Here is a 22316-nt window from a genome sequence, read left to right as displayed (position 1 = left end):
GTGAAAGGACGGAAAACATACTGTGCAAACAGTAACCAAAAGACAGCTGTGGCAGCTATATTACTATTAGATAAAATAGATTTTAAGTTCAAAATTGTTATGAAGGGCAAAGACCCTGCATAATGATAAAGGAGTCAGTCCAACAAGAAGACATAACAGTCACAAATATATATGCACATAATGGCAGTCCCTAAAATACATGAAATAACTATTGACAGATTTGAAGGGAGAAATAAATGGTTCTGTATCAGCACTGGAGACTTCAAAACAGCACTTTCAATAATGGATAGAAAATTCGGACAGAAGATCAATAAGGAAACAGAAGTCTTGAGTAATACTATAAACTAACTAGACCTAGCAAGCATACATAGAACACTTCATCCAGCAGCAGAATACACATTCTTCTCTAATGCATACGGGTCATTCTCTAGGATAGACCATATACTAGATCACAAATCCAAGTCTTACACCCACATAGAAAAAGAATTAAATGTGACCCCTACCATACAGCACACACACACACACAAACCCAAATCTCAATACATTTAAAAATATTGAAATCATACAATGTAACTTCTCTGACCACAGTGGAATGAAGCTAGAATTCAATAACAGAGGAAGAACTGGAAAATTCACAAATATGTGGATATTAAACAACATACCTTAAAACAACCAATATATCAAAGAAGAAATCACAAGGGAATTATCTTGAAGTGCATGTAAACGAAAACATAACATACCAAACTCATGGGACATAGCAAAGGCAAGACAGAGAAGGAAATTTATAGCTCTAAATGCTTACACTAAAAAAGAAAATCTCAAAACAGCTAATCTCACAGGTTAGAGAAATCTTTAGCTAGACTGAAAAAGCAAAAAAAAAAAAGAAGAGAGAGAGAGAGAGAGAGGACACAAATAAACTAAAATCAGAAATGAAAAATGGGACAATATTATCAACCCCACAGAAATAAGAAGGGTTTTAAGAGGCTACTACGGATAACCGTACATCAAAAAATCAAGCATCTTGAAGAAATGGACAAATTTCTAGAAACAAAAAACTTCTTACTCTTACTCTTCTTGAGTAAGAAGAAATAGATCCCAAAGACCAATAACAAGTAAAGAGACTGAATCCATAAGCAAAAACACCCCAATAAAGAAAAGCCCAGACCAAATGGATTCACTGGTGAATTTTAACAAGAAGAATTCATACCAATCGTGCTCAAACTCTGAAAATACTGAAGAGGAGGGAATACTTCCTAATTCTCATTCTATGAGGACAACATCATCATAATTCCAAAACAAGATAAAGTTATCCTAATAAGATTATAGACCAAAATCTCTCATGAATGAAACGGAAAAATCCTAAATAAAATACGAGCAAACCAAACACAAAAGCACATAAAATATACAGCATGATCAAGTTGAATTTACTCCAAGTATGCAAGAGTGGTTCAAATTAAGAAAATCAATTAATGTAATATGCCATATTAATAGAAAAAAGGGAAAAAAAACATGATCACCTCAACTGATGCAGAAAAGGCACTTAACAAATGTAGCACTCCTTGATAAAAACACTTAGAAAAACAGGTATAGCTGGAAACTACCTCAACTTGAAAGTGCATATAAGAAAACTAAAGTGCATAACTAATATTCTAATAAATTGTGAAAGACTGAAATCTTTCCCTCCAAGTTCAGGAAAAAAACAAGGATGCCCACTGTCACCACTGTTATTCAACAGTATAGTGGACATTCTAACCAGAGCAATTAGGCAAGAAAAAGAAATAAAAGAAATGCAAATTGGAAAGGAAGTAGTAAAACATTCCCTATTTGCAGATGACATTACCCTATATATATAGAAAATGCAGAAAAATCTACAACAAAGCAACCGAGCTAATAAGTGAAATCAGCATTGTGGTGGGGTTTAGGATAAACATGTAAATATCAGTAGTATTTCTATATACTCATAGCGAATAATCTGAAGAGGAAATTAAGAAAAAATCTCTTTAAAACAGATATAAAATAATCAAATAGCTAGAAATAAATTTAAGTAAAGATATAAAGGACTTATGCATAGAAAAGTACAAAACACTGTAAAAGAAATCAGTGAACACCTAAGAAAATGGAAGTATATTCAACGCTCATGGATTGGAAAACTAAATATGGTTAAGATATTAATTGTACTCAAACAGACTGAATGCAATCCTAACCAAACCCATTTACAGATTGAATGCAATCCCAATAAAAGTTCCACCAGCCTTCCTTGAAGAAACGGAAAAGCCAATCATCAAAATTATATGGAAGGATAAGGGACCCTGAATAGCCAAAACCATCTTGAGAAAGAAGAGTAAAGTTGGAGGAATTGGAGGACTCACAATTTCTGATTTTAAACTTATTATAAAGCTACAGCAATCAAAATACATTGACATATTGACAGACACATTGACTAGGCAATCAAATTCATATTTTAGAAATAAATTCTCACGTCTATGGCAAATTTTTTTTATTAGCAAAGTTTTTGGTGTGCTGAAAAATGATACATAAAATACGGAGTTCCCATATACTACCCTACTATTAACACCTTGCCTTATATGGGATATTTGGTGCAATTTATCAAGGAATATTTTTATGATTGTACTGTTACCCATAGTCCATGGCTTACATTAGGGTTCACCATTTATGTTGTACACTTCTATTTTTTTTTTTTTTACATTTCTATTCTATTACCACATTTACAACCTAATATTTTCCTTTTAACTTCCAAGTATATAATTCAATGCTTTTAGTTACATTCACCAATATCCATTACCAGAATTTTTCCATCAAACCAAATAGAAATTGCCCAATTCAAGCATTAACTCCTCATTCTTTACCCCTATTCTGGGCCCTGGTAACCTATATTCTAGTTTCTAACTCTATGAGTTTGTTTATTCTAATTATTTCATATGAATGGGATCATACAATATTTGTCCTTTTGCGTCTGGCTTATTTCACACACATGAAGTCTTCAAGGTTCAGCCATATTCAGCATTTATCACAGTTTCAATTTTATGGCTGAATAGTATTCCATTGTATGTATATACTTCATTTATTTATCCATTCATCTTTTGATGAACGCTTGGGGTATTTCAATATTTTGGCATCTGTAACTAATGCTGCTATGAACATCTGTGCACAAATGCTTGTTTGAATCTCTGCTTTCAATCCTTTTGGGTATATACCTAGAACTTTCTAAATAACTGTGAATTTACTTTTGACAAGGGTGCCAAGTTGACTCAATGGGTAAAGAATAGTCTCCTCAAAAATGGTGCTGGGAAGACTGGATATCTATAGGTGAAGAAATGAAGGTGGATCCCTGTCTCACACCATATATGCATATTAACTCAAAATGGATCAAAGACCAAAATTAAGGACCAAGAGCAAAAAAATTGTTTTTTCTTTTTTTATTATTATTATTTTTTAACATGGGCAGGCACTGGGAATTGAACCCGGGTCCTCTGGCATGGCAGGCGAGCATTCTTACCTGCTGAGCCACTGTGGCCCGCCCAAAATGTTCACTTTTAAACTTGCAGGGAGCCAGCCAACAAATACTGCAGAGATCCTGTACAGGCAGAATCGCAGTTATAAAATAACCCATATTTATTGCTCCTATTATGCCCCAATCTTTTCCACTACCTCCAGGAACCTGCATCCAATCCCAGGAGATTTTGTGTGTCACTGCAGAGGACTGAAAAAGTAAGAACTAGTTACGGTGGCTGCACTTTTCTAAAACATTGTCCTGTGGAAATGTTTCACTTCAGTTTGGTACAGGAGGTTTCTTGGGGCACATCTGGTTGAAACCAGTTGTTTCATCAGTTTAATTCCTTTCTAACACCAGATGACACACCCATTTTAATGGAATGGAAATTAAAGCTAAACAGCAGCAGCAGCAGCAACAGCACCAGTGACATCCATTTACTAGCTGATCAGAAAGGGATATCACAATGAGCCAGTAGGCATAGAAGGAGATAATTTAGTATACTCATGAGAAATTTTGCAGATCCTGAGAGGAGAAAGGAGAATGAAATATTCTTAAAGCAAAAAGACCACAAGAATGAGAGTGGTCATCAGCATGCTGTGATTCTGACCAGCTTAGGTGTTGTAAAGCAAAATGCTGACTACTCATTTCAGGCTGACACTGATTAAACCTTATCTCACCCAGACTATGATGTTACAAAGAGGAAAAAATGTGCAAATCAAGTAAACCCTGGTTATTTGAGGCCTGGATATCAGAGGAAGAATCTGGGGGAGGTTTGGGCATCACTGATGAAGAACGATTCTATGATGGGTGCAAATAACATGTATAAAAGGTTTAGAGCCTGTGTGCTTGAGAGATTTGGAAAACCACAGGCTGATTGCATCTCCTGGTGACTGCTTTTAGAATCAGTGTGAAATAGCACAACAAAACAAAGCATATCCAAAGACCAAAAGAAAACTCTCTGGAAATAAAAAGAAAATGATGTTTGGTAATGAAAATTGGTAGGATAGACTATTAAAATATTACAGTTTTTAACTTTTACCTATTACCTACTGTATTTGGAAAATTATGTAAAAAAGAACTTGAAATGTGCAATGCCATAAAATCCTAAAAAATATGGTGGTGAAGGTAAAATCTGGTGGACCAAGGTTTTCCAACTTCCAGAATGCATTTATCTACATCTTAGGGGATACAGGAATTAACTAAACCAATCAAGCACAGTATTTAAAGACCATGTGGGAGAACAACAATATGATTAAATAAATGTCCAAGGATCCAACAGATTGAATATGTTAACAAAACAGGGGACAGGAATAATGCACATATTACTGGTGCTACTTTGATATCCTTAGCAGTCAATTACTATCTCTCTCTTTTTTACATAGATCTTAAGGATTTATCCTAACTTGATTATAAAACAATGACAGTATTATAGCTTGAAGAGTTACAGACCAAAAGGTGTTAACTACACAAAAAGTTTGGTTCTGTTTTGCTTTACCTCAACAGGTAGGAACAAATGAATATGGCTATGAATATGAAGTTAATAACTCTTCCAGAAGGAAAACCCTATAAAGCTAAAAACAACCCTGGCACTTTTTCATTAGAGAAGATGTAAACTTATAAGAATATTAACACCTTCTTTTACTTGATGTGTTTTTTGAAGTTTATGCAATATTTATTTATACTCAGACAACACCAAATAAGGATTCAAAGAATATTAATATAAACATTGAGCTGAAAACGCCAAAATGCAAAAGGTATTGGATTAATTTGATTCATTTGATCCATGTGTATTTTAGAACAGAATGGATCTGAAACTAAGGAGTGAGGCACCACTGTTTAAATCGTATAAAGTTTCTGTTTGGGTTGACAATAAAGTTTAGGTAATGAATAGTGGCGATGGTAGCACAACATGTGAATGAAATTAAATGCACCAATTTATGTATTTGAAAGTAGTTAAAAGGGGATATTTTAGGTTATATATATATGTTAATACAATAAAAATTAAAAAAACAGGACTGTACAACACAATGAACCCTATTTTTAAACAACGGGCTATAGTTAGTAGTATAATTATAAAAATATCCTTTCATGAATTATAACAAGTGTACCACACCAATGCAAGGTGTTAATAATAAGGTAGTATATGGAACTCTGTACCATAAGCATGATTTTTCTACAAACCTACAATTTCTCTAATAATAAAAAAATGATCTCATCCAAACTCTTTGTTTAAAGAACCCAAAGCATGTAAAGTTAAATCCTTAGTTCATGGTTGCACCGTTCTTAACGCCACAGTGAAAATTAGAGTCTGCATCTCTCCACTCAAAAGTCTGTGGCCTTTACTCTATAAAAAATTTCAACTTCTATTTTGCAAAAAAAAAAAATCTCATTATGAAAGTAGTGGACTCTGTATTTTATTCCTAGGACTGTTTGTTTCTGAAAGAATACACATTGTCACATTCCATTTATTCACACTTCAACAGGCCAAATCCACCCTCCAGTGACTGCAGCATTTCTCTGCTGCAATAAATAGTTATGAAACTATATACAATGTCCCCACAATGAATAGGAATCCAGTCACCATAGATTAAACACACTGTGGAGAAATCCCCTTTTAGTTTTGCCATTCTTAGAGACAGGAAGATACTGTCTGCAAACAGAATTCTGAAGGGCTATAGAGAAAGGCTCTCAATAATGTTTCTTGATATTGCCCATAAAAAGTACAAAAGGAAGAACACTATTTGTTCTGGTATCTAAACTCTTGGTAAATTGATTTTAGCAGTAATTTCTTTGCAAAAGGACTAACAGTTCTTGAAAGATAATAAGCAGTCAATTTCTAAATCAATCTGAAGAAAAAATAAAATATCATTATGGATTTGAAAGCTTCATCTACTATTTTCTAAGTTAAAGGCAAAAAAAAAAAAACTTAAAAAACAGAACCCTAGATAGCAAGCATAAGTGAAAATAAATATCTCAGGAATATATTAAATTAAGAGTTAGGATGAAAAATGATGCTGACTATTATAAAAGTTAAATTCCATGGAAATATATATCAGCAATTTCAATTGTAGAATGAGATATTTCTTTTTAATCTTTATATCTTCTTCTTTAGGATGCTGCAATATAATGTTGATATGGAAAACCATTATCACCAACACACATCTATTTCATGGTCAACAAAGACTGTGAAGTTTGATTCAACAACTTTCAAACAGACTTTTAGAACCATGACGCTCAGAATCCTTGACCTAGATAGCTTATTATTATTATTATTATTTTAATTTTGAAACATGTTAAGATTACTGCTCTTATTCTAATACTCTTCACCCTGGCCTGCTATGGATTCAAGCCATTCTACACTGTCTCCTAGTTTTGCTCCAATCCATAGTGAAATTCAGGAAGCATTCTAGTGTTTGCACAACATTTCCACTTAATTGATAAGGGAATGAGGATAAGAGAGGTTAAACAATTTGCCAAGATCACAAATGAAGCTAACTGGCAGAACCAGAATTCAAACCCAGTTGTTCTAGTTCATGTTATCAAATGCTTTACTAGGCACTCACCAGCTGAACTCTAAGACAAGCCAGCTCATTTAAACACATACCATTCGTTGGATCCTGCTTAGCTGCATCTTAGTGCTCCCTGGATGCTGTCCAGTATTTTAGGGCATGATCTCAACAGATTAAGTTTATCTCCTAACTTTGACCATCACTTAATTCTGACTCTCACCAGGATTTCTGGTATCTTTGGGAGAGAATTTGGTTGTTGGGGTATATTTATTGCATTTCAAATACATATACAAATAAGCAGGAAACTGTAAAATTCCAATATGGATAACTTTTCAAGTCTTAATTAAAGGTGTTTTAATACTTTCAAAGGAAGATGAGGATGAGCATTTTGCTTTACATCTTAGCATTTGCAGCAAAAGTGCTTCTTCAGGAGAATGCTTTTATGTGAGTGTTTTCATAAAAGTTTATCAGAATAGTAATCTAGGACCTTTTCTCCAGGACAAGATATTTTGAGTTACTAGCACTTGTAATCAACACTCAGGATAGCGTACGGCTGGAGGAGAAACACAAAGAGGGAAACTGTCAATTAAAAAAAAAATTGCATAACAACCACTCATAATAGACCCTCAAATCACAGGCAAACACACAAAGAAATAAGAAAGGAAAATAGCAGTCTGCATTGTTACGCACACTTTAAATGCTTTAGATTAAAGTTAAGTTGGCAAATGTAGTCTTAAAATTTCATGTTTTTCGTATCAAGAAAAATTTCATCTTAGGAGCAGGCACATCTTCTCTCACAAATACCTGTCTTTTATTTTCTTGTGAAAACAGGCTTTTCCCATCCTTCTTCCTTTCCACCGACACCCTTATCTGTATCAAACCTCTCCTCCTCCTTTCATGTATTAGGAGAGCGGTATTCTTCCTTCTCCTTTGCAGCATTCCTATCATACTCTTCTGCTCCTCTTCTTTTCCACCTTACTTTCTTTAATTTTACACTTTAAGCCCCAGAATTGCCACCATTCATGAGCTGTTCATAAACATATATAGGTCCACCATCTATACATTATCTGTTTTCTCAAATACATGAACACATACTCTTCCCTTCTTCTAGGAAAAAAAAAAAATATATATATATATAGGCACTTAAATGGCACTGTCATAGGCACTGAGGATTCCAATTTAGAAGGAGGTTACAATCTGGGGAGGAGAAAAACATGTAGGTAAGTCTAATTCAGTATGATAAAAAGTATAAAATATGCCTAAGACAGTGATGGGATAAAGGGGGAAGTTAACCTCTCTGCTTGGGTGAGCTAAGGAATTTCTTACAGAGGAGGAGACGCTTGAGCTATATCTTGTAGGTTAAAAAAAAACGTCGGCTAGACAATTGGGGAAGGGGCGAATACTGTGGGGGCATAGCCTACAGGAGGACTCCCCATTAAATAATCATAAATATTGTTCCTCTAATTTCTTATTATCTACTATGTCTTGAAAATACCTGCAATCTGGAGTAATTCTTAACCTATTTTACTTAAATCATCCTTTGAAAGTTCACAATAAAACTACTGTTTTTTTTTCTCAGTACTAATTCTGTTTGAATCTCTGGTAGCAAATACTCCAATGACGAGAAAAGAAGGGGAACCATGAGCAACGTTCTTTGCCCCATTGGGGACTTGGACAAAGACAATTCTTTGTTTGTAATAAATCTCTAACATCTATCTAATATGTATCTCCTATCGTCTCTGCTTCTTCGACTGAACCCCGACTGACTGTGTTTACAGACCCACACCGGCCTCCTCTACTAATTTCCCATCTTTGCTAAGGGCGCTGCCACTTTTCCATGATCAAAACATGATTTTCATTGCTCTTCTCATGCTCTATCTTTACCGATTCTTTCCTTCTTATTTTGACTTTTCATTTCAATTGGCTTTGCACAACTTTATCTGGTTAATTTTCATAGAGATGACATGTTGGTCTCCAATTTTCACTGGCTGACCCCAAAGCCAAGTAAGTCATTTCTGCTGCTCCCACATTTGATTTCCACCAGTTTTGCTGCATTTACTTCTCCCTATTTCCTGACAGCAACCCTCTGCACCAACCAAGCTGGTCACATTCTGATCCCTCTTCATGAGCTGAACTTCCGGCCACTATGCTTTCCCTTATACAATCTCACCTACCTTGGGTGTCTTTCCTGTCTTCTCCTTACCAATACTTTAAGACTAACCCAAAGTATCTTTTCTTACAACCTCATCTGACCAGCCTAACCTGAAGCAATATTGTCTTCTCTATACACTTACCCTATTTCCTTACAAATTGGTAATTGATCATGACCTTCCTTATGAAAACATGTAGATTCATAAGACAGGCTTTTAATAAAATATTTTACTCATATTAACTTTACATCTGAATATATATTCTTATAAATATATCTCCTTTCAGCACTCTCTTGTCAGAGAACTTTGTAAAGAGTGCTGTTCAGTATATATTTATTGATTGAGATGGTAACTCAATCTTAGTTAATATAGTTTAAGGATTAACTGTATATTTCTTCATAAAAGCCAAAAATGGTTCTTATTAGTTGGTCGGGTAAGAAAAAATTTAGAACCATAATCATTCTTTACAGTTGTTCTTATTCTTACAAGTTTAAACTGTAAGGGAGAAAAAGGAACTTTTTTACTTAGGTAGAAAAATATTTTCTTGTCTCCCATTAACAATGAGCACAAGTGAGAAACAGGAGAACATTTCATTCAGCTGGTTGAGCATGAGGATGATATAAAACTAAACAGATGTTAAGATTCCTTTTAAGACAAGTGCCTGGAACTGAATTGGGAATTAGGAGAGGAAAAGACACAAATCACAAATGTATTCCAGTCATTGTAAATATACTCATGCCTTCATTCCATGGATGTGCCCTGCTTCTAAAGTTAAATGTGTTAATGGAACTAAATATTAACAATTCATTCCATACATGTATTACTCAAACTGTACAATAAAAATATAAACAAAATATGAGCAATATGTGGAAGACTCTTCCTTCATAATTTATGAAACCATTCATACATTCGTTTCCTCCCTTAGATTTTGATTTGGTATCCATTTAGAAAGAAGCTAGACAGGAAGTTACTGATAAATGTTGGCTCATTACATAGACTACATGCTTGCTTGGTTTTTGGAGAAAAGCACTGTTTTGAATATATATATGTGTGTTTGTGTGTGTGTGTGTGTGTGTGTGCATGACCTTTTCCAAAGGTTTGTAGAATGGCTTTGACATAAAATCTAATGATGATAATAATACACATTCAATTTTAGAAAGACTGTTTGTGACAAGAGTGAATAAAAAAATGAATTAGGAAAAAGAAATAATCAGATTACATTTCTCCCCATAAATTATCTGGAAGCACAAAATAAAGCTACTTTTCAAATGTCATCAAATTCTCAACATATATGTTTTCTTCTGATCTAAAGGTAACTAAAGCATATTTATGGTTTGATAATTTAAATTGTTTTTCTTTGAAACACTGAAGGAAAGAAATTCATAAATAGGAAATCATAGAGAAAAATACAAACTATATTAAGTAACATAGGTAATATGAGGTTTCATAAGTAATTCACATGTAAAAATTTACATTTTGCTGGCTCTTACCTGAATATTAAAAAAAGAAAGGAAAAAAAATTGGTGCCTAAGTAGAAAATATTGTATATAATTTCAAAATTCAAAATAAATATATTTCTGGATTTCCAAAGGAATTGACTATAGTGTTTGCATTTAAATGTGAGTAAAGGAGCTATATTGTATGAGAATAGTTGACACAATTTTAAAAACAAATGAAATTGCTTTAAGGAAAAATGTAATCTGAGATAACACTAACATGCATGTTGTGGAACAACGAAGAGTTTAAGTACTAAACTATAAATTCAGCTGTAAAATCTTGTAACTTAGGTCTAAGGTAATAATATTTACATACTGCAATTGTATAAATATACCACAGTAGCTTTTATTAAGTATTTCATCCACCAGCATAAATTTTTACATTCTTTTCTTTTTTACTCAGTTACTAGTAATCTCAAATATACATTACTTTTGTTTGAAAACTGACAAAAGCACACCCTTTGAAGTTTTAGACAAATAAAGAAATTTGGTTTTTGGTTTAAGTTTTACAGAAAGTTATAAATGATCTAACAAATTCCTTTTAAAGTTAGTAAATACATATATGGGACATAGACTTACCTTGTTTATCTTGAAAAAAATTAAGAATCAGCAGCAAAATAGCTCTGAGTGGAAAACTGAAAGCCAAGGAAGCGTTGACCTGGTCTCAATAACTTGTGCTGTCTCTGGGTGGAATATTTGAGCTCTCTGTGAAGTCTTTTCATTCTCTCTCTCTCCCCCTCCTCCTTCTTCCTCCCTCCCATTTTCTCTTTTTCACATATACACACAGCACTATTAAGTATGATTAAATTGCTTCTGTCAAGTCTTTTTTATATCTTATTTCATTGTAAAACTATGAGTGCAAAATCACTGAACATATTTGCCACTTATCATCTAACATCTGAAAACTTAAGTCACATTTTGAAAACTGCTCTATAGTCACAAAATAAACTATAAAAGGAGAACATTTAAATAAAATGGAATGAAAAGATGTTTACTTTCTTATTAAATATTGTCTATATAGCTTCCTCAGGGTATTTCAAGAAATGTATCTGTAAAGCTGGACTAACACATGGTTTCGAGGCTAAATCTGTTTAAAGGGCTTTCAATTGGGCAAGAAGAAGATTCCATGTATTGATTTCTTGCATCCTACCAGTTAGCCCTTGTAATACACTCAAATTAACACTTTCAAAATACACTTATTAAGCACTACAGGTTTCAGTTGCTTTCCTAGCACCCTTTCACATCCCCACTCTCCTGTCATGCTGGGGCAAGGGAAAAAGTAATGCATAGAGTACAGAAAAGGCTCAACATTTCTTTAAAAAGCATTTTTACAAACCACGTCCTACTTAGAATGCTCTACCCAAATTTTCATTAACTCTCATAACAATTTCCTGGCATCAGTACTGATATATTTTAAATGTGTGAAAAGTGAGGCTTCAGAGAGTTAAGTAGTAGCTAGTATTTGCAAAACCACTACCACACCAAGCCCCCACCCCAAACAAAAAGAAATTCTAATCAAGGCCCATTCTCTCTAATACATAAGCTGTTTTTAAGATGATGCATTTAGGGAGGGGAGAATGGTGACTATAGGACCATTTTACCAGGACTGTGTTTACCTCCACGGTTCCTCCTCACTTCTACAATGGTACTGAGGAACTAAAAAGATCAGAGTCCAGAGTGGTTGTGCTTCCTTCTGATGCTGTGTTTACAGCCTGAATGAGTAAAAGCCAATAGGATGGGCATGTTTCCTGGTTAACCTACGACAATCCTGATTTATGCCTGTTGTTCTGGCATATTATTAACGGTGTCTCTCTTTTACTCTCAAAAGTGTCCCAGTTTGGATGATAAATTATATGGTCATTCTAATTAACAGGATAGAGAAATACAACTTAAATTGAACTAAACCTGCCTTGAAACATTTACAAGTATATATTTTGGAATTCCAATTTAGTAACAGTCTAATTGGAACATATCAAGGGATGTAAATACATGTAATTCAAAAGTTTTACCTAGTGGTGCATTTGTAAACAATATATCTGGTTCTCAGAACTTGAAATATTTGTCTAGGTCTCTTGATTAAGAAACATTTGTGGAGGTACCTTTGTTGGATTGAAGCAAATTTAATTGGGGCCAGAGTAATCGAAAAGGGACATGGTAATATTTTAACTTATATTCATGAAATGACTTCATTACCAAATGTAGCCTCTCAGGCTGCTATTTATATACTTTTGGATGCCCCTAAGAGGGGTTGTGGGGATGGTCCTGCTTGCAGCACCTGTAATCCTGCCATGAGAACATTATCCCTTGAATAAATACAATTGCCCCTAAAAGAGTAATATGAAATCATCTAAATTTTAACATCTTAATTAATCAATTTAGAAATTTGCTTTGGAAGATTAATTTCATGTGACAGCCAAATGTTTAAGCTGGTATAGATAACACGTTAAAGGGGCTTGGACATAGATGGGCACTCACATCTACCGAATGCTTCCTATATGTCATACAGTGGAGGGGCAGGATGCTGCCAGAGAGGACAGCCACATCCACATGGAACGTTATGGTGAAGCATCAGTGACAAAGATGGAATATCAACAGGGTGAAGTCCTGGCAGAGGGCACCAAGAGGGAGCAGAAGGCACAGAGAGATGAGATGGAAGAAGGAACTCTGCAATGCAAGCACATACTGCACATTTAGGCAAATAAGGAAAAGTGGAAATAACCTTAAATACTCACGTCGTGGCAGACAGCACCTTCAGGCATCTTGACTATATTTTAAGGTAGCAGTATAGCTTCTTTAAGCAGAGAAATGCATCTCAATGATACATTTCTTTGTCATAGTGTAACAGTGATACAACTGTATAAGAAAGGGCACTAGGATTTACAAAAGAGTAGGACAAAGTTAAAGATATCTGAAACTCAGGTGGCTAGGGGTGGGGTTGCCATATGATCTTGTAACCCTGTTGCTTGTTATATACCTGAAGGAAACGAGAGTGGGGGCACGAATAGACACTTGCACACTGGTGTTTATGGCGGCAGTGTTCATGATTGCGATGAACAGAGGTGACCTAAGGTAACAATGATTGAGGTATGGAAAGGGGAACTATGGGGTTTATATACAATGGACTACTGAGCGTCTGCAAGAAGGAATGAAGTTGTGGGGCATGACAAGGAATGAAGTTGTGAGGCAAGGTGAATGAACTTTATGGACAGTATGTTGAATAAAATATCAGAAACAAAAAGACAAATATTATCCTGCCTCACTCATATGGATTAACTATAAAATATAAACACAGAGAACTTAAGTTGAGAGCATGGGTTATCAGGTTGAGGCCTACTGTAAAAGTTCCTAGATTGTAAGCTCTTATAGCAGTCACATATATTTAGGAGCTGTAACTGATATTTCTAAATTCTGAGACATTGAGCTATTTGTATTTAATCTGCTTGTTCCTTGAAACTTTGTATATTTATGTGACACCTGAAACTTGGAGTTAGAGCACCGAAACTATGAAAATCAGCATTTCCCTATTCAGCAACTGTTTAAAAAAGCTGAAAAAATAATCAGACGTCTAGAGATCCGAATGAAGAAAATGTGGATAGGACTAAAGTAAATCAGAACACTAGGTAAAGGATGATATGGCCCAAATTTTCAAACTTCAATCTCTGTGCAAGGTCAAAGGGAGAGATATTTGGTGCAAAATTTACATTTTGGGTAGCACATTATCTAATTTAACTTGTATGGTCAGTTTAGTTGAACACCATAATTACACATAATCTTGAATAGGATGTGAAATCTTGTTGGTTTGTACAGGTCAGTGTGATACCCTGATTTATCCCAGAGTAACCTGGGCAGAGGATAAAAGAGTATTTGCAAAGTTCCCTTGGGGGACTGGGAAGAAAGGAGGAAATATTCAACTTCCAATTTGTGATATTCTCATAATCAGTGGGAACAACCAATTCAATAGGTTGAGTCCCCATTCCTGGGGCTCACCCATATGAAGCTTATTCCTCCAAAGAAGAAGCTAAGCCTACTGATAACTATGTTTAAGAGTCACTCCCAGAGAACAACTTTTGTTGCTCAGATGTGGTCTGTCTTCCTAAGCTAACTCGGTAAGTGAACTCACTGCCCTCCCCTATATATGGACATGACTCTCAGGGGTGTAAATCTCCCGGGAAACATGGAACCTGACTCCTAGGGACGTGCTGGGACCTGGTATCATGGGAATGAGAAAACCTTCTTGACCTAAAGGGGGCACAAAGAAATGAGACAAAATAAAATCTCAGTGGCTGAGAGATTTCAAACTGTCATGAAGTTATCATGGAGGTTATACTTATGCATTATATAGATATCCCTTTTTAGTTTATGGTATATTAGAGTGGCTAGAGGGAAGTGCCTGAAACTGCTGAATTGTGTTCCAGTAGCCTTGATTCTTGAAGACTGTGTATACAATGTGACCGTGTGATTATGAAAACCCTGGTCCTTTTGTTCAGGATATGGATAGATGAATATAAAAAAAGGATAAAAAATAAGTAATAGGGGGCGATAAAGGGGAAAAATTGGGGAGACTGAAATACTGTGGTCAATGAGAGGGAGAGGTAAGGGTTATGGGATGTATGAGTTCTTTTTTTTGGAGTGATGCAAATGTTCTAAAAATGATCATGTTGAAGAACACACAACTATGTGATGATATGGGGAACCACTGAGTGTATAATACGGTTGGACTATATGTGTGTGGATATTTTGCAATAAAAATGTTTTAAAAAAAGATGTGAAACCATTCAGAAAACATAAATTATGCCACTGGGAATCTTAGGGCAGAAAAATAGGAGACCAGAAAAGAATTATTAATAGTTGGGGAAAATGTGGCATTTATCCAGGTTTGAACTGGCCGTAGAGGCCTGAAGTAGAGCACTTGATGCCAGCGAACATCAAGGTATTTTCCAGAGAAGGTGGGGAGGGTGGCAAGTCTTAGAGCAAGTATTAAGCCCAAAGAACGGGAGGTTATGTAGGAGAAGGCTGCCTCTTCTCCCCAACCCCACAAAATCACTAAAACTGATAACTCTTATAATTAGCTGAAGAAGGCTTGGCATGATTTGAGAAGGCTCCTTCTGACCCTCCAATTATCCCCTTATCCAGTTTGTTGAAGACTGAAAGTGTTGCATTTAGGGAAACTGTGTTCATTATTACAGAATTAGAAATAAAATGCGAACACTTGGTCAAAGAAACAGACTACAAATAAATAACAGCAATTAAGTAACAGATCAAGTATGTTTTCTACTTTCTTTGACTATCTTAAACAAACTTGATGATTAATATTTTTTAAAAAGGAATCTGTTGTCAATAAAAAAGCATACAGAAAAGAAACATTTGATTCCTTGTATTTCAATTATAAATACTTTTCTTCATCCTATTTCATTTCCTTACCACTTAGCTTTTCCTTCTTCCCCTTACAATTCTTCACAAAAAAAAACCAAAACAAAATCAGGAAAGCTTTTATATCTATTAATCAAATCATGTCACATCTTCATTTAAAAAACTTCAATGGCACACACCTACTGGATCTGGCCCCAACCTGCTCTCCAGCATGTTCTCTCGCTCTTCCTGTCCTCTACTCGTCTGACCTCATTTTAGTTCCTAAAAATTTGTATCAATTTTCCCATCATAAGTCTTGTCTGTAATATTTCCTTTGCCTGAAATCTTTTCCATCCTTTGCACTACTGGTGGAGAAAATATCATGAATAAAAATGAGTAAGAGTGACATCTTCAACTCGGTGACATAATATTTTCTGGGAAAGTCTACCCTCAGAATCAACAAATAAGAGGACAAATCCCACTAGCTTAGAACTCAGGAAGACAGCAAAGATTGGAGAAGTACTTCACAAATGCTGAGCTGAAGTAAAAGAAAAATAATCTCCAGAATCAGGTAGGAGGTTTTTGTAGCAGACCTACCAGTCTGAACCCCAGCCCCTATCCGCCATCCCACAACACACAGGAGTCGCACAGAGGCAGCATGGCCATGGTCCCTCTCGCTGCAGGTGCAGACCATAGAGCCACTCACAGCAGCAAGCTAGAAACCCTTGGATATCAAAGCTTAGGGACCCAAGCATGCAGAAACCTAGGGTAGAACACAAGTGGCTGAGGAGTGTTGCACACAGAAGTGAAGGGCATAAAAGAAAGACCCCAGCAGAACTGTTGGCAGAAGATGCACACACTCAATCCAATCTCTGCTGATCACTTGACTGCAAAACAGAACTTTCCGAATCGGCCCCATCTGGATCCCAAGAGTGGAATTTCCTAACCAGAAAGAAACTAGAGGCAGAAAAGGTTCATGGTGCAGGGAGGAGGGCATAGTGAAAATTATGTTGCTGTAAGACAGGATAGGGCCCAGCACTGAAAAGGGTAAGGAAAAGGCGGCACTGAGTGAGGGAGAGAATTTAATCAAAATTCTTCACAAAACAAACAGATCAAGATTTCTGGAGAATGAACAAAGGAAGCTTTATCCTAAAGGTGAAACAACTGCACAAAAAAACTGCACCGCATATCCAGGGAAAGAATCAGGTGAAGAAAAGCTGAGAAAATCTGAACATGCTACTTGAAAGGTTCAGAGTAAGTTGGACCAAGTGACAAAGAAGAGCTTTAGCACTAAGCCAATCAACTATAAAGCCCTATAAGCTCCATGAGGCAGGATTTACCTTCTTTATGCTATATCTGGAGGCAGACTGGCACCTGGTGTACCATAGGTACTCAATGTGTTGAATGTATGAAAGAACATGAAACTTAAATTGAAATCCAGCTCTGGCTTTATCTTCCTGTGTGATTTGGCAAGTTACATCTTCTCTTTGGGCCTTGGTTTCCTTATCTATAAGATGGAGACTTTAATATAAACATACCATGGAGCGTTTATAATATGCAACAGTACTTGTACTTTTCAAACCAAGGGATTAGGATTAAGTACTCCAGTTTCTGCATGTCAGTGCTTCCTAACGGCTCTCTCGGTTTTGTTTCTGTGGGTACTTCCTCCTAAAAGTTTGGAATTATACCTCCTAGGGACAACTGGCTTGTCCCTGCGGATTCAGTTGACCCCTATAGGTGGGTAGTGTACTGATGGGAAAACTGTCTGGGAGACACATTTTGTCAATGCTGTCCCATTGGGCCTCTCTCTAGACTTAGTCCAGCAAGGACTGGAACTTCATTCATGATCTCTGTATAAAAACTTTAAGGCATGATTTTAGGAATTTCCAGCCACAGGGTAATTTTCTTGGAATCTCTTCTCTCCAAAATTTGGCCCAGAAGCTAGTCGTCAGCAGCTTCTTTACCATTATCCACCTCCAAGTTTCCCTCTCTGGCCACAGCTTCCTGTCCTTTCTCCCCCTCCTGTTGCCCCACTACCACTCTGCCCTTCAGTCAACCTCAGGCCTCAATGTCTTTGTCATCCAATATAATCAGTAACATCTGAGATTTTTCTTATCTTTTCACGTTGAGTCATCAAATCCTATAAATTCTCGCTCCTATGCATGTTTATACTTGATCCTCTTCTCTATCCCCACTGTTATCCCTTAACATTTCGGGGAAGTTTACTTAATGATTTCCCTGCCTCCATTCTCACCACTCTCCAATAACATTCTGCCAACATCTAGAAAAAAGTCACAAATTTTAGCAGGTTACTCCTTTGTGTAAAATCTCTCAAAAATTTACATGTATTGCATAAGTGGGCCTTTATTAAGTGACTCCATCCTCCATCCCCATCCCATCCCATCCTCTTCTCCCCTACCACTCATTCTAGTCATGTAGAAACCATTTATTTTTTTTTTCAGATTGCCCACTCACCCCATCCTTAGTTTTGGGTAAATCCTAATCACTCCCCAAACCTACCTTCATGTGGTGACCTTCAACTCATCTTTCAATCCTCGGCTTAGGAGCCATCTTCTTCAAAAAGACTTCTCTGGCCCTTTTCTTATGGTCTCTCACACTCTAGGCTTCCTCTACCAAGGCAATTATCATGATGGACCACTAACTGGGTTTAATCGTGTCTTTATTTGTCGTACCTCTTTAGCTAGACCACAAACATCTTGGGAGCAGGGACTGATGGCTTTTTTTCTGTGTCTCAAACCACAGTATACGGAACATACCAGGTAGTTCAATAAACATATACTGAACAAACAGCCTTGGTGCAGAGATTGAGCTCACTGTGATTTCTCGGTGAGTTCCTGTTGACCACTTTTCATACTTAAAACTGAAACCATTTCTCAGTAAGAGACTCGGAGGTCATATGTCAACAACGGCTGCATGATTTGGAGGTGTGAAAGCTCAGAAATATGCCATTTTTCTTGTGAATTCTGTGTACCACCAATTTTATAGGACCCCTCTTACAAGCCTCAGCAAACAGACAACATTGACCCTTGAGGCTCCTCCCTTAGCTCAAGCTGCAGGACAGCCTAACACCGATCCATAATCCCTTCTCTGAAATCCTTGGGGCCAAGTATATTTTGGAATTCAGAATTGGGGGATTTTAGAAAGATAATACATTGCCTATGCCAAATATTGTACAACACCATCAGTAGAGTATGAGGCAACATCTAGAAATCAAACACTTTAATCTTGGCCCAGTAGAAATTATGAATAATGACACTTACTGGGATAAATAATGCCTATAAATAGCCTTCTGTCAGTTCAAGCAAGTTTTATTGACGAGCTTGAGCCAAACTTATAAATATATTTTTCAGTCATCAGAGCTGATTTTCTCATAAGGAATTGAGGTCAGTATTTAAGAGCATGGCCAAAGATATCTATATGTATTTAGAAGGACTGGATATACATATACCACATGTTTAGAAATATATATTTTTCTTTCTTTCTTTTTCTTTCTTTCTTTCTTTCTTCTTTCTTTCTTTTTCTTTCTTTCTTTCTTTCTTTCTTTCTTTCTTTCTTTCTTTCTTTCTTTCTTTCTTTCTTTCTTTCTTTCTTTCTTTCTTTCTTTCTTTCTTTCTTTCTTTCTTTCTTTCTTTCTCTCTCTCTCTCTCTCTCTCTCTTTTTCTCTCTCTCTCTCTCTCTCTCTTTCTTTCTCTCTTTCTTTCTTTCTTTCTCTCTATCTTTCTATCTATCTATCTATCTATCTATCTATCTATCTATCTATCTATCTATCTATCTATCTATCTAGTTTGTGGTCTAGATAAAGAGGTAAGACAAATACAGACACAATTAAACCCAGTTATGGTTCCATCATGGTAATTGCCTTGATAGAGGAAGCCTAGAGTGTGGAAGAGGAAGGAGAGGGCCAGAGAAGTCTTTTTGAAGAAGCTTGCCCCTAAACTGAGGATTGAAGGATGAGTTGAAGTTCACTTTTTATATATAAGAGTCTGGAAGAGTATACACCAAAATGTTGACAATAGTCATTTCTCAGTGGTAGGATTTCTTTTTCTTTTTGCTTACATATAACTGCAAAGTTAGCTATAACAGGTACTTTTTGTATAATTAAAATTTAGATATATATTAATTGCACAGGCTTTGGAGTCAAAGACTTAGGTTCCATTTGTGGCCCCTGCCACTTATTAACTATGGGCACTTGATCAAACTTCTCTACGCCTCTGCTTCACCAAGTGAACAAAGATAACAATGTGCGCTTTGTATGGTTGCTGTCTTCTTTTCCCATGGTTAACTTGAGGCTTCATCTTTCACTACACAGCTTAAAGGTGCTCTAGAGACCAAACCAGACCAGTTGGTGGTCCAGATCTACAAAACAAATATAGAGGGCAAGGCCTCAATTTAGTTTCTAGTCGCCAGGCCTACCATTGACTTGGGGTCTAGCTTTTTCTAAAACTTGGTCTCCAACAAGGAAAAGAGTATATTCAAATCAAAATGCAAGTAGCTTATTTCTTTTGAGAACTGTCCAAGAGGCTATAGCATTATTTCTTAATTAACTGCTCTTTCTCTTCCTCTAGGTCCTCTAGTTATTTGTAGGTACTCCCCAAGATCTAGACCAGAACTGCCCAATAGAACTTTCTGTGGTGATGGAAATGTTCCATAAATGTATTGCCCAACATGATAGCCAATACCCACACTTGAACATCTGAAGTATGGCCACAGCAAATGAGAGATTGAGACTTTTTTAACTAATTTAAATTTAAGTATCTTTATGTGGCCACTGGCTATTGTACTGGTCAGGGCAGATCTAGATCTCTCCTTTACAATGAGAGCATCAGCTATCACAGTGAATTCTAAACAGAGCTGTCCCAGCTCTGCCTGAATTCAGACCCTCCAGTGCCCATCGGGCAATTCCACAGGATGTTCTGCATGCTGGCAGGTCCCAGATAAAACTGTGGTTTGACCTCTGGGCCCTTTCCCTTAGCACTCCCTTCTGTCACCAAAACCATCATTCTACCCACCAACCAGGCTTGGAACCCTAACATCCACTCACCCCTCTCCTTGTGCCTCCAAAGCCAGCCAGTCATTAGATTCTTCATTGCATTAACACCTCTCTTGATATTTCAAGAGCCTCCTAGCAATCTTTCCATTTCTCCTTACTCAATTTAGTCTTTTGACTTCTCCAGATTAAATGCTGATTCCATTTCTCCCAGCTCTAAAACTTTCAGTTATACCACTGCCTTCAGGTTAAGGTCTGAATTGGTTAAAATGGCATATGAGGTACTTTGCAAAGGCAGCCCAGTCTAAACAGACAGGTTCCCACTCATGCTACCCTGCCTCCTACTTTCTGGCCACCTCTGCTTCAAAGTCCATCCTCAAGCTAGACTTCCTTCATGAAGTCTTCCCCAACCTCCTCACTAGTCATTTCTCTAAATTCTCAGAGCTTTGTTATCTATATAACCTGTTTGGCACTTTAAAATATATTATCAGTGTTTTGGAAAAAAACCTGGACTTTGGAATAAAATGAACATGGATATTTTATTGGCTCCACTCATTAACTGTTGTGAAACTTCAAGCAAATTAAATTAATTTCCTTGGTTTTAAAATGGGAGTAACATCACCAAACTTACAGAGAATTAAAAAGGATAAACAAATGAAATATATATATACACAAAGAGCCTAGCACCATGCCTAGTGTTGAGGATTGAATCATGCCACCCTTAAAGACATGTTCAAGTTTTTTTTTCTTTTTTTTATTAATTAAAAAAAAATAAACTAACACAACATTTAGAAATCATTCCATTCTACATATGCAATCAGTAATTCTTAATATCATCACATAGATGTATGATCATCATTTCTTAGTACATATGCATCGATTTAGAAAAAGAAATAGCAAGACAACAGAAAAAGAAATAAAATGATAATATAGAGAAAAAATAAAAATGAAAAATACAAAAATATATAAGAAAAAAAAACTATAGCTCAGATGCAGCTTCATTCAGTGTTTTAACATAATTACATTACAATTAGGTAGCATTGTGCGGTCCATTTTTTTTTTTTTTTTTTTAGAAATCATACCATTGTACATATGCAATCAGTAATTCTTAACATCATCACATAGATGCATGATCATCGTTTCTTAGTACACTTGCATTGGTTTAGAAGAACTAGCAATACAACCGAAAAAGATATAGAATGTTAATATAGAGAAAAAAAATAAAAGTAATAATAGTAAGAACAAAACAAAACAAAACAAAACAAAAACCTATAGCTCGGATGCAGCTTC

The 22316-nt window shown here is 36.0% G+C and overlaps 1 protein-coding gene across 15 annotated transcripts in view; it reads right to left on the bottom strand.

Annotated features, from left to right (window-relative positions):
* The window catches only part of RIMS1 (regulating synaptic membrane exocytosis 1), a 490334-nt gene that overhangs the window by 21595 nt on the left and 446423 nt on the right, over window positions 1-22316 (bottom strand). The window contains exon 1 of one of the 15 annotated variants that reach the window (XM_077162222.1): window positions 11249-11573. The exons of the other annotated variants lie outside the window; for them this stretch is intronic. The gene's annotated coding sequence lies outside the window, so the exon portion shown is untranslated. Of the gene's footprint in view, window positions 1-11248; window positions 11574-22316 lie in introns of those variants that run through there. 15 annotated transcript variants of the gene reach the window in all.

This window comes from Tamandua tetradactyla, chromosome 5 (assembly GCF_023851605.1).
Source record: "Tamandua tetradactyla isolate mTamTet1 chromosome 5, mTamTet1.pri, whole genome shotgun sequence".
Taxonomy (NCBI): domain Eukaryota; kingdom Metazoa; phylum Chordata; class Mammalia; order Pilosa; family Myrmecophagidae; genus Tamandua; species Tamandua tetradactyla.
The sequence above is the reverse complement of the archived record's forward strand: the minus strand, read 5'-3'. Positions and strand labels throughout refer to the sequence as shown.